Source organism: Canis lupus, chromosome 7, assembly GCF_003254725.2.
Source record: "Canis lupus dingo isolate Sandy chromosome 7, ASM325472v2, whole genome shotgun sequence".
NCBI classification, from domain to species: Eukaryota; Metazoa; Chordata; class Mammalia; order Carnivora; family Canidae; genus Canis; species Canis lupus.
This window is the reverse complement of record NC_064249.1, coordinates 72,775,770-72,789,943: the sequence shown is the minus strand read 5'-3', so window position 1 is coordinate 72,789,943 and position 14,174 is coordinate 72,775,770. Positions and strand designations below refer to the sequence as shown.

Here is a 14,174-nt window from a genome sequence, read left to right as displayed (position 1 = left end):
CAGGATATGTCTTAATCTATACAACTAAAAGAGATCAAAGATGTATCAATCAAGAGACTGAGGTCAGATACCCAAATTGGAAGTCACAATCGCTTGCCCAATTTCAAGACCTGAGCCAGGTTCATACCCATAGTTCATTGACTAAAGAAAGCTTGGGTCTCCAGAAGAAAGGACCTTGTAATACAAGTATGCAAAATAATGTTTCCCAGCCCTTCCCCAAAAAGACATATGGCCATTTACTCAAGTAACTATACATGCTGAAAGGGGAATGCCAAAAATTTCAAAGATTGTTGGACACAAAGTCTGAGCTGACACTGAGATATGAAGACTCGTCATGGTCTCTGTTAGAGTGAGTTTAAGAGAGCCAGGTTACAAATGGAGTCCTGTCCAAGGTCCAGTTCACAGTAGTTAGTCCATAGATATAACCAGTGGCAGTTTCACCAGTCCCCAATTATTTAAGTTTAAAGGAAGAGGAATTCTTTGCTAGAACAAAACAGTTGTAGTAAAAATATTGGAGACTATTCTCATTGATTCTGATTGGACACCTCATAAGCTTTAATGCTCTAGCCAAAAATTTTCTTGGAAATCTTTTCAATATTTTCAACTTGGGTCCTGTAGCAATGTGGCATGTAAGATGACTCAAACCCCTAGGAAGCGGGATATGAGAAAGTGTTGTTTGGATTGCAAAGGAAACAATAGTTCTATTCATGGAGAAAGAAAATGTATCTTCATTGTGCAAAATCTACCTGCCTGAAGGTAGAAGGCTGAATTAGCGGATTTAAAAAACTCTTTTATTGTGACATATAATTTACATACAGAACAGTAAGAAAACACATAACATCACCCAAACCAAGAGATATAATTATTTCCTAGGAAACCTAAGATCAAGAGAGAGAACATTACTAGAATCCCAAAGCCTTGTGTATAACATCTCAATCATGAAAACTACCCTCATTTTCATTGTTTTCAGCAAGAGGATTGATCTAATAATCTAGTTGGCCATTTCCAGAAATGGAAGTTCTGGGTGACTTTTCAAGGTCCCTTTTAATGTTACCACTCACTAATGAGCTCAGAAGTGATGGTCAATGTGATTACACTCCTGTATAAGTCTCTGCACTAAGCGGAAGGCCAACGATTTCCATGGACCATTAGTTAAAACTCAACTGACTTGAAAAAAGGGTTTCTTCAAACCAAGGTTTCAACCAAGGTTAAAAACCACCAACCAATATTCGTGAATGTCTCTCAAGATAAAGTCCAGTTACTTGAAAGAATTGCTCATGGCTTCCTCTTTCATTGGAACTGGCAGATATTTATTATATGTTCTTTCCTCACTCTCTTCTCCCCTGCCTCCCCAAAGCTTTCTCTCTCACTCACTGAGTCATTGGGCAATTCTTCAGGGAGCTCTAGAGACTTACTGACTTTTATGTCTGAATTTTAAATTCCATTAAAAACAAAGATCCCTTTTCCTATTGATTTTGTCCCAGTCTTTTGGAAGCTCTAAATGATTCTTGGCTTCTGTACACCAGTCTCAGAGTAATCTCTTTCTTCCCCTTTGGAGCTTCTTAAAACAAATCAGCATAATTGTGTCTACATACTCCTTTAGCATAAAGCCTTCATTCTAGTTTTCAAAACCGCTCAATGATCTTAGAAATGTTTTCTTCACATTTTTGTTGACTCTTTATTTTTAAAGCAAGTAAAAGCAAGTAATCCAAATGTTTGATTATTTTTGTTGACAAGGAGACCTCTGCTTCTTTCCCCACTCCCCAAGAAAATCTTTCTTTCTGAGAGGTAAAGGTCTATTTGACCATAACATTACTGCTTCAAACATAATACTTTAGAATATAAGACTGTCTTTTCTCAGGAGACAAACGTAGTCAAAGCCATCATTATTCAGCTGACCATGTCAAATGAAATGCATCTTTTTTTATTCTCTCCAAGATCAATATAATGCATTACACAAGAGGAAGATTATATCCATATAGACCAAAAAAGGGGGACTTTTCAGAAGGAAATTTGAAACATGAGTTGCTCTGTTTCTGGTAGTAAAAATATATTTTCTATTCTGGAAAAGGTAACCCAGATCCATGCAATAGTTCCTTAAAATCACGGACAATGGTCAATGTCTGTCAATTCCACTTTCCATGAGAAAAGAAAAATCATTGCTGGGGTATGTCCAACGGTTTACAACACATAGAGGGGAATTTTTTGAGCATTTGCAATAAGAATATTCACTATAGTATTTCTTCTTTAAAATAATAAATCCTGGGGCAGCCCTGGTGGCTCAGCGATTTAGCGCCGCCTTCAGCCCAGGGCGTGATCCCTGAGACCAGGAATCGAGTCCCACGTCAGGAACCCTGCCTGGAGCCTGCTTCTCCCTCTGCCTGTGTCTCTGCCTCTAAAAATTCATTAATTACTCATTAGGAGGAGTGTTTACTTTCCTCATGCTGTTTTTAACTTCCTTAAGGTTAAAATTAGCTTTGTGTTAAAATTGTTTTGTGATACAGATTTTACCAAAGTTTTAATCCATAGAAGACAACTTGTATTGCTTGATTTTTCTACAGGAGAATATATTACATGAGAATATATTATAATTGAAATCAGAAAAAGAGAGGAAAATTACCTCATGTCATAAAAGCATTATCTGACTAATTGATTTAGTTCTTCATTTTGTTTCTATAGTACCAAATTGGCTAGAAAGTAACATCCAGAGATTGAATGAAAGAATCACCTTGGGTATATAGTACATGCATATCTCAGAGATGTACATATACCAGTTGCCCAGAAATATTTTACAGCAGATTTTGATTTGAGTTTTTCTACCAAGAGTTTTAAATTTTGTATTAAGTGTAAAAGACCAAATGACAAATAGCTAATTATTACTTGTTATGTTTATAACTGTATTATTTCTATGTTGTAGCCTTAGCAGAAAGTTAGTATTAAAAATGTGAAAAGCACTTTGAGTTCCTGCCCTCTTGATTTTTCTTTGAAACTATTTTGGAAGACTGCCAAGCATGTGTTCAACAAATGTTTTATACTGGAAATGTTTTGCCATAATCACAAACTGATTGAATAACCGTGATAATTTAAGTGGTCTTTTGTTCGCATGCTTCAATGCTTTGTTCATTTGCTTGAAATATGTACTTTGCTTTTAGCTAAAATCAGGTTCATATGTGTTGAAAAATAAAGAGCTGTATATTTCCATAGCTTTATTCTTGTAACATGAGATCTGTAAAAGATTTGAGAAATAAGTTAATAATCACTTGGCATCAAGTGAAAAGAAAGCTATATATGGGATATGTTTTCATAGTAAGAGCATTTGATTCTGGTCAAATTCATGTCAAAGAAGAATTAGAATTAATTTTAACCTTGGTATGCCTGAAATATGGACAGCCAGAGTATCTTAATAGGAAACATATTTTCACATTCAGAATTGCTTATTCTCAGGCATAAAGTTTCCATTTGAAACACTGTAGCCTCCTACAGCAAATCCCTCATTTATCTGAAAACCCCAACTATCCTGATCACCTTTGAGAATCAGGAAAAAAGAAAAAAAAAAAGCAAGAAAGCTTGTGAACAGCAAAATAGAAGCCACAAATCCTCAGAACATTAGCCCTTCTCTGAGAAGTCTACAATAGATTATGAACTTCAATTCAAAAAGACTCTTGAAAGTCAAGCTGAAAATAGTACAAAGTAGGGATCCCTGGGTGGCGCAATGGTTTAGCACCTGCCTTTGGCCCAGGGTGCGATCCTGGAGACCCGGGATCGAATCCCATGTCGGGCTCCTGGTGCATGGAGCCTGCTTCTCCCTCTGCCTATGTCTCTCTCTCTCTCTCTGTGTGACTATCATAAATAAATAAAAATAAAAAAAAAACTTTTGAAAATAGTACAAAGTAGTGATGTTGACATTACAATAGTCCAAGAGGAAACAGCAAAGCTGCTAAGCAAGCATCATGATCAGAAAATTGAAGTCTGGGGCCATTGCATGTAGGATCAGCATACTCTCTAAGGTGCAGCAGTGTGTGTTGTAGAATATAATAATGGATATCTTAATGATACTGATTATTTGCTCCCCAAACACGCATCCTGCCACAGTACTTTTTGCCTTGGGTCATCTCTGGCTCTCAGTGCTCCTGTGTTTTGGCTGTGACATGCCACTCATGAAGTATATAGGCAGCAATTCCAAAAGTGTTCAGAGCAGGGAAAGATCATCAATTACGTACCCTCCCTGTTCTCCTGGTTAATTTATCCTCACTGCCTGTATTTATATGAATTCACGTGATGGAAACACCAAGAATACAATTTGCCTTACAGACGAAAATATGGTTAAAACAATGATATATTATGGCCTGGAGCATTTTCGTGTTTATATTATGAGACATTTCTAGGTTTTCTTATGGAAAAAAATCAGTCAAATAGGACATGTGCAGATTGTAAATATAGCTCCCAAATTTATACTGTGATCTTACAAGTACACTGCTAGTTTCCACTAAAAGAAAGGGGATTCAGATGAGTTTGTTTTCTAATGAGCAAAAGTATAGAAAGGTCAAGAAAAAGATACAGGGATCCTGTCTGGACTTTGCAAAGAAAGCTTTCTTTCTTGGCAATCACAGAAAGTTAGAAACAAAGACTATTTGGACCACCATCAGCACACTTAGAAGACCTCACAGGCAGCAGGAGCGTCCCCTTGAATATGACACTGCACCTCTGGCCTTGCTGCCTTAGCCACAAATAGTGAAGCGGGAACACCTGTGAGCTGGTAAAATAAAACTCACAAAAAGGCAGCATTCGTAAGGAATACTCATTCCTTGAGGGATGTTTTAAAAGCACGTCTTTTTTTTTTTTTTTAACTGAAAAAAAAGTGAAATTTTAACTTAATTCCTTTGGTGGGATTGAAATTTTATAATGGAGATGTTTAGCATGTGCTTTCTCCACTGCGGGGAAGGGGATGCTATGTTTTTCTTCTTATAGCAGTTGGAAATTCATTGACAGTGCTAACAAAAGCAATACCCTTCTCACTTTGCTTTTGTGTGGATTGCATAACCCTGGATTAAGTGATTAAGGACAAGGCCCTCTCTTGCTGAGAGGTAAAGAAACATGGGGTTCACATGCCTAGTTTTTCACATCTAGGATCGTGCTAGAGCTCATAATAGCTTTGATTGAAATCATATTATTAATTTTGTTGTGGATGAGAATACTACATTTTGAATATTGAGACATTTTTATAGATGGCAAGAAAATGAGGAGTGCAAAGAACTGCCTCCCTCCCGCAAGCAGGCAGGAGTGCTAAGCCTTACAAACCTCAGAAGGTGCTAGAAAAAGACGACACAGTTATGTTTTCCTAAATCTACCTTCTTTCTTCTTGCTTTCCACTACTTGAGCTGTCTTTTCTCGTCAGTGGAGCATCACTGAGACTTCTGGACACACTGGGATGACAAAGAGGTTTATAGCAAGCACTTAAACTTAACATGAATACTGTCACCAGGAGAGTGCGAGTAGCAGGGCTGGAGCACAGAGGACATAGACAGAGAAGGCTATAAAAGGATGAGTAAGCGACAGGGAAAGAATGAGAACATTGACATTTCTGTGTATTCCAAACCACAGATACTAGAGTGTTTAACATCAATTACCAGTTATCCAAAGCACTTTTAAAATTCTTGCTATTTGAAAGACTAATTCCAGATTCAAAAATTAGCATATTTTTGTAAATATTATTTGCACTATATTTGCAAAGTGTGGTATTTCCTGCGTTAATGGCCGGGAGGATGTTAGTAAAGATTTGCAATGATTCTCTGAATTAATTTTTCTTTTTTTTAAATATTTTACTTATTTATTCATGAGAGACACAGAGAGAGGTAGAGACATAGGCAGAGGGAGAAGCAGGCTCCACGCAGGACTCGATCCAGGGTCTCAAGGATCACGCCCTGGGATGAAGGCGGCGCTAAACCGCTGAGCCACCCGGGCTACCCCCCTAATTTTTGTTTTTCACTTCTATTTCTCTGAAATGATTAGCCTTTGGGCAACCCTGGTGGCTGGCTGAGTGGTTTAGCGCCGCCTCCAGCCCAGAGCGTGATCCTGGAGACCCTGGATTGAGTCCCACGTCGGGCTCTCTGCGTGGAGCCTGCTTCTCCCTCTGCCTGTGTCTCTCTTTCTGTGTCTCTAATAAATAAAATCTTTTTTAAAAATAAAATGATTAGCCTTCCTGAGCACAGGTCCCAACTCCCCCATATCCTCAGCTGGTTCATGCCTCCTCCTCCTTCAGGACTTTGAAAATTAACAAGACAGGAAACAACAAATGTTGGAGAGGATGTGGAGAAAGGGGAACCCTCTTGCACTGTTGGTGGGAATGTGAAATGGTGCAGCCACTCTGGAAAACTGTGTGGAGGTTCCTCAAAGAGTTAAAAATAGACCTGCCCTACCACCCAGCAATTGCACTGCTGGGGATTTACCTCAAAGATACTGATGCAGTGAAACGCCAGGACACCTGCTCCCCGATGTTTCTAGCAGCAATGTCCACAGTAGCCAAACTGTGGAAGGAGCCCCAGTGTCCATCGAAAGATGAATGGATAAAGAAGATGTGGTCTATGTACACAATGGAATATTACTCAGCCATTAGAAACGACAAATACTCACCATTTGCTTCAATGTGGATGGAACTGGAAGGTATTATGCTGAGTGAAATAAGTCGATCGGAAAAGGACAAACATTATATGGTCTCATTCATTTGGGGAATATAAAAAATAGTGAAAGGGAAAGGAGAGAAAATGAGTGAAAATATCAGTGAGGGTGACAAACCATGAGAGACTCCTAACTCTGGGAAACGAACAAGGGGTAGTGGAAAGGGAAGTGGGCCGGGGGTTGGGGTGACTGGGTGATGGGCACTGAGGGGGGGCACTTGGCGGGATGAGCACTGGGTGTTATGCTATATGTTGGCAAATTGAACTCCAATTAAAAAAATAATAAAATAAAATAAAATAAAGGACTTTGCGCTTCACTGCCACACTTGATCTAAGTAGCATTCCTGAAACTCCAAGTCCAGATTTCCAGACTACCAGCATGTTCTATCAGCACCCTATACTTCTCCTGTCTGAGCCCTTAACACACTGTAAAGGAATGGTCTATTCATCTACCTTGATTCTCTGCTAGACTCCAAACTTCATGAGGACAGGAAAGGGATATTTATAAGCATGTGCTCTGGAATAACAAAACCACTTTGTAGGGTTGTAGGGCATGTTCGTACAAGTGTTAGTCTGTTAGTTACATACAGTCTTCATGACAATCCTACAAGAGAATGGGGCAGAGGTAACTTTCCCAAAGTCATACAGCCAGCAAGTGGCAGATCCAGAATTTGAACACTGGCCTTTGTTTCCAGAGACCATGCTCTTTACCACAATACACTGTTGCCTCTCAAACCAGAGCACATGGGTTCTAGAACAAGTCAGCCACTTACTAGCCATTTTACCTGGGCTAATTTCTTATCCTGAATGAATTTCAGTGTCTTCATCTGAAAAATGAGAATAAATAACAGTATTTGCTTTAAAGAGCTGAGAAGAGTCAATGAAATAATGCCTCTAGAAGTCAGCTGAAAATGCACTCAGAAAAAAAAAAAAGAAAAGAAAATGCAGGATCCCTGGGTGGCGCAGCGGTTTGGCGCCTGCCTTTGGCCCAGGGCGCGATCCTGGAGACCCAGGATCAAATCCCACGTCGGGCTCCCGGTGCATGGAGCCTGCTTCTCCCTCTGCCTGTGTCTCTGCCTCTCTCTCTCTCTCTCTCTGTGTGACTATCATAAATAAATAAAAAAATTTAAAAAAAAAAAAAAAAGAAAAGAAAATGCACTCAGCATAGTGCTTGGCATATAATAAATGCTCAATATTATTTGTCTGCTGTCCTTTTATCCTTGTTCCTATTATTCTCCTTCTCTTCCTCCTTTTCTTTGTTTTTCTTTTTCTCCCCCTTACTCTTCAGAACTGTGCCTTCAGCTCTGAGCAAAAGATAGACATATAGTGGACATCAATAAACATCTTATGAGGGCAGCCCCAGGTGGCTCAGTGGTTTAGCACTGCCTTCAGCTGAGGGCATGATCCTGGAGTCCCAGGATGGAGTCCCATGTCAGGCTCCCTGCATGGAGCCTGCTCCTCCCCCTGCCTGTGTCTCTGCCTCTCTCAATCTCTCTCTCTCTCTCTGTTTCTTATGAGTAAATAAATAAAATCTTAAAAAAAAAAAATCTCATGAATGAAGGGATAAGGGAATGGATGAATGAGTGAATGAATGAATAGTAGGCCAAATTTCTTTGATACCTATTTGCATCTTCCACGTGCCTTAGCCACATATTTTCTACCTCAGCAGACTTAGAGACACGTGGCTGTGACTCCTGCAACCCTGGATAGGATATGGCCTGCCAGGCACTTGTACCTCTTCTCCCTCACAGCAGAAACCCTGCTGAAGAGCAGAAACTTTCCAGGCTAAAAATGTGTGACTTGGTTAAAAGTGAATGACAAACCAGGCCATCCTAGAACCACAAAGTTGGCATTCAAGGTCCATTTGTGAGAGTTTTGGAAATGCCCATAAGACCTAAGAAGTATCATTTAGCCCCAATTCTAAATTACAGTTGACCCTTGCATAACATGGGGGTTAGTGGCTCAGACCCCTCATGCAGTAGAAAATCCATATGTACTTTCTGATTCCCTGCAAACTTAACTACTCATAGCCTACCTTTGACCAGAAGCCTTACTGAGAACACAATTGATTAACACATATTCTGTATGTTATATGTATTTCATACAATAAAGTAAGCTGGAGAAAAGAAAATGTATTCAGAAAATTCTAAGGAGGAAAAAATACATTTATAGTACTATACTGTATTTATTGGAAAAAAAATTCATGTATAAGTGGATCCGCATGGTTCAAACCTCTGTTGCTCAAGTCTCAACTATATTCAAGTTTTCAAACAAAAGTATACATTAAATTGACATTATGGATATATCAAAATTTTGCTACATTAAGCTAATAAGCACCCTGCCAAGCCATTATTATGTCATTGAATATTAATTTAAATAATAATAGTGAAATAGTTATTATAATAATTGCTTAAATTTATATGAAATCTTTATCTTTTTTTTTCTTTTTGGAGTTCATAGCTCCAAAATAGTGTCAACATTTGAAGCTGCCAGATTATATCAGGCTAAACATGATTAGCTGACATTCCTGGCTGAACGCACTCCCACAGGTTAAACATAAGCCAGAAACCAACACCAAATGCAGTTCAGGCATTCCTGAATCAAATACCTTAGTGAAGAAAAAAGATAAAATCTCAGATCTTCTCATTCTTGGCAAATGCTTCTACATTTTTTTCCCAGTGTTAGACTTAGGAGAATTCTCATATAGGAGGAATTTCCTGTTAAGTGGGAAATGTCACTGCTGTGTATTTTCTATGGCTCCCAAGTCAAGTCACCAAACCTGCCTTGTTCCATCATCAATGGGTATGACTTCTTTGTCTCTCTACCTATGCTCATGCTTCCCAATGTGGGTTGGAAATACGGCCTGGTGCAAAGGTGAGCATGAGCTGTGCCTGCACTAGAGAAGACTTGGGGGAGCCTGCTCAACTTGGTTGTTTTCAGCTGGAATTTTTGTCACTTCTTTGTATGTCAGTTCCCTTTGTTGTACTCTTTTAGATAGGGTCCCACTATTCTCTTTTGTTGGGGGTGGTTTGATTCGGGGAATATGCAGTTCCTGGCTTTCTCTTTTGGACATGGCAATCTTAAATGACAACTAAAAAGAAATCCAAATGTGTGTGGGGGATGACAGGGATCTCAGTAGAGTCCCTCCCCAGGCTGTTTTCATTGTCCACGAGAAACATGCAGAACCACAGGCAGAAACCCGCCCTCTGTGCTAAGCATATAGCGGCTCTTGTCTACTGAGTTAATGGGCCTAAGGAAGTGAATGCCTGGTTTCAATTCAATTCTTTGTTATTTTGTATTTGTCTGTCCCTTTCAGAAGAGTCCATTTGTCTTAACCAAATTTGGCATATAACTAAAAGATTTACCTCAAGTTTTAATTTATCTTTGATATTTTTGGCTTCATCCGGTGCCTTGAAAAAAGCAATGGAGGGTCTGGGAAGAAAAAGAGAGAGAGGGAAAGGGAGAGGAAGAGGGAGAGGGTAAGAGAGAGAGAGAGAGAGAAAGTCACAAGGATCCAGCCTCCGACAAATCAAATTCGTGGAAATATTTGTCTTCCACCAGAGAGTCTTAGGGTAAATATCTCTGATGTTGTCAATTTCTTATCTATTTACCAGAAATCTGTCTCATTATCTAATGAAATTTAAGGGATTTCCAAGGGCTCCACAAATATATAGGAATTTAAAATACTTAGCACTTTATAGAAAGGAAAACTTAGTTGATTAAAATTAGATTAATTAAATCATAATGACTTACATTTTAATCATTGGTGGTTCATGTCACCTGGGCCAGGCCTATGTTAAGTTTCACAATATATTTTAAAAATTAAGCATGGATTAAAAAATAAAGTTCAATAGATTGAAAACACTTTCTCAAAAATTTGCTTTGTAAAGTGTTTAGTTGCAAAATACAAATTTTTTTTTTTTTTTTTTTTTTTAGAGGGAGTGCACGCAAGAGCACGTGCTCAAGCGTGAGCTGGTGGGATGGGGCAAAAGGAGAGGGAGAGAGAATCTTAAGCAGGCTCCATGCCCAATGCAGAGCCAGACATGGGGCTTTATCTCACAACCCTGAGATCATAACCTGAGCAGAAATCAAGAGTCCGACGCTTAGCTGACTGAGCCACCCTGGTATGCCCGATATATAAAGTTTTATTGTTTTATTGTCAAGAGCCCAGAAGTCTCCCAGAAAAGGAGTTTCATTATGTTTTACACCTAAAACTAATACAATGAATTACAACATAAGGAAAGAAGAAGAGGAAAGGTTCTAAAGGTTCCTAAAATAGTAGCTATTGTTGTGGGGAAGAAATTTAGAAAATAAAACCTCTCCATGGTATATACCTACAGAATTTCTGCTTATAATAAATGATGTTTAAAGGAGGTGTTAGTGAGAATAAAAATAAAATAACTTGAAGCAAAGTCATTCAAATAATATTGCATCTGTTCCTGAATGCATATAGAGTGTCTGAGATCTGGAAACCTGAGCTCTGGATAATATGTAGGGATAACAGATGTGGCTCCTGAACAAGAAGAGATATGGCTGCAAAGTGCACAAAGGTCAGACCTACAGCAAAGTCTTGTTAATTATAGCACAGGCTTCTAGAAGCAATCTGCCTCCCTGACACACATAAATGCACAACACACACACACACTCATTTTTCTCTTTTCCTTTTATGACGTTACAGCATTTGGGGTTCCTTAATCTCAAATTCCTATGAATTCCTACCTGTTCTCTCTCTTTTAATTCACATCCTTCCTCTTAAGGATCTGTTTATTTGAATATTTTTCCATGTCCTTTTAAAATATTTTTCTAATTTTAAGTGCAATCTACCCCCCAGCACGGGGCTCGAACTCCCGACCCCAAGAGTTGCATGCTCCACCGACTGAGCCAGCCAGGCACCCCTATGTCCTTTTAAATTGGGACTTGATTTATGAGGTTACTCTCTTTGCAAATTCTACCCTGGTGGTCCCAGAATCTCATTGTGCAGGGATCATTAAAATCATCTACTCCAGCCTCTGCTCAGTGTGGGATTCCTGGCTTAATTTTCCCCTGAAGTAGGATGTTGGGATTTGGCTTTGTTGCCTAGAGAAGTGGGAACTGCGTTCGCTGCAGGCCCACTCGAATCACTGCTGGAAAGTCCTCACACTGTATGCTGGTCCTCTCCATTTTCATTCTTTATCCTATTAGTCTTTTTGTGGCCAAGTGACTTCATAAGTAACAGTTATCACTGTATTATTGACCATGCTCCTTTCTTTCTCCATCCTCCTTCCCTCCCATCCTTCATCATCCTTTAAAAAAAAAAAAACTTTAAAAACACTGTAAAATTATTCCTCCCAAGCACTCTTGCTAATTTGACTAAGTTGACTATGCAACTTTAAGTATAGACCAACTTCCAAGACACCTGGGTGGCTCAGTGGTTGAGCGTCTGCCTTTGGCTCAGAGCATGATCCCAGTATAGGGATCAAGTCCCACATCAGGATCTATGTGAGGACCCTGCTTCTCCCTCTGCCTATGTCTCTGCCTCTCTCTGTGTCTCAAATAAATAAATAAATAAATAAATAAATAAATAAAATCTTTTAAAAAGATATGTGAGCACACAGACACACACAACACACATATACTACACCATACATGCCATATACGCCCACACATACACACATATATGCACACTCACACACATACACCACATACACAAACATACACAACACACACACATGCTTGCACACACACCCCACATATACGCAAATATCAGTTCCCTGGCATCAAATTTTGATCCACCATCTCCTTTTGTCCATAAAGAATTTGACTTTTTCAAATACATCTGGTGTTTGTAACATTTACAAAGTAATAACAAGAGTGCACAATGTGTAGCATTCTGAGTCTAATGACCCTTGTAGAGATGAATGCCCTTAAACTTTTATTACCTGGCCTTTGAGCAAGCAGAAGGCACCCTTTGCCTTCCTCTGTGGAAGGGCTGGGGTTCACCACTCTGATTTCTGAGTCTGACCCTCAGATGTATTTCGCATGGCCTGCTTCAAAGCTTAAAGATAGTTTAGTTAGTGGCCAATACTTACAAAGGAGAACATCTCATTTAAAAATCTGTGTATCTTAAATAAGTAGAAACTCTTACAGCCCTGGAGCTGTAGCCCTTCTTGGCAGCAATTGGTAGCTCAGCTCCTGGAAAACACAAGATGGGCTCACTGTTCCTAGTGTCCTCAACAATTCACCTTCTCTTACATCTATCCCACCACATCCTGTTGCCTTATCTCCCTGGCCCCTAGAGGCATGGGAAATGTTCCTCTAATGGAGATTGAGTCTGGTTGTAAAATCTCTGATTTAGAGAAACAAATCCTTTGGTGAATCACAAGCAGTAGTAGGTACTGATAGTAAAGATAGAGACTTTGGAAACATGGATAAAATCAAATCAAAGCTCCAGGCTGATACTTACCAGGGTAAATCTCATGCAAATAGCCTATTCACAAAAAAATAAATAAATAAATAAATAAAATAAATAAATTAAAAAATTTTAAAAAGCTAATATAATAAAGATGGACAATCAGTGGCAACCAAATATGAGTGGGACACTGCTGTGTGCTTCCCAAGCCCAGTTCCTTTCTCTTCTGGGCACTGCCTATCTCAGCCTCACCTACATGTGAATGTGTCCTATGAGCAAGAACTTGGGCAGAAGAAAGGGTACCACCTACCAGCTTGACCCCAAAAAGCTTCCCACACAGTCTTCCCTGCTTTCTTTTGGTTCCCAATCTCCAACCAAATGAAGAGGACACCAAAGACTTAGAAGCAAGTAGGAGATTGGAAAGAGTCTAGGAAGAGTCTGAGAAGAATCTCCCACCCCAGGCCCACTCCACAGTTACCTGTGACTTGAGTGAGAAATAAGCATTCTTATTCCACTGAGACACTGAGTTTGGGAGATGTTTGTTGTAATAGTTAGCCTGCCCCTGATTAGTACAGAAGGATCCCAAAAGCCAACTAGGAAATAGATGGTGTTAAGTGTTTCAGATGATAATGACTGCTAATAAGCATATCTGTGCCATTGGCTAGATAGGGATCAGAATAGAGGCAGGCGCTTTAGTCCTTAATGGGTTAGAAGCCTGCTGCTTCCAGGTTCCAGCTCCCTGCTGAAGAGTAGATGAAAGGCTGTGGATGTAGTTAGGAAATCTTTTACACAAAATTGCTCCATGCAGCTGTGCTTTTCCTGCCCAAGTGGAGAGGAACACATAAAGGCAGAGCCCATCTGTTTGGGGACTGTTAATGTGCCTCCAGGCTCCCAGGTAACACATACCTGAAGAGGGGAACCGAGAGAATAGCAGGCTGAGACTTAATTTTGCATTAGAATAGTGTCTGAAACCCGTGGCCCCCTGGAGGGATACATAATTCCAAGTTAGAGCTCTTTATTAGTTTAGTACTGTTGAAATGATAGGAGTTTTAAAATTCTGATTTACATTATCCTTCAACTAGGGATATATATATATATGCTTTCCAATCACA

General features: G+C 39.4%; 1 protein-coding gene across 1 annotated transcript in view; it reads right to left on the bottom strand.

Annotated features, from left to right (window-relative positions):
• The window catches only part of ARHGAP28 (Rho GTPase activating protein 28), a 258,329-nt gene extending 248,934 nt beyond the window's left edge, over positions 1–9,395 (bottom strand). The window contains exon 1 of the mRNA XM_049112917.1: positions 9,283–9,395. The gene's annotated coding sequence lies outside the window, so the exon portion shown is untranslated. The remainder of the gene's footprint in view (positions 1–9,282) is intronic.
• Between the last annotated feature and the right edge of the window lie 4,779 nt (positions 9,396–14,174).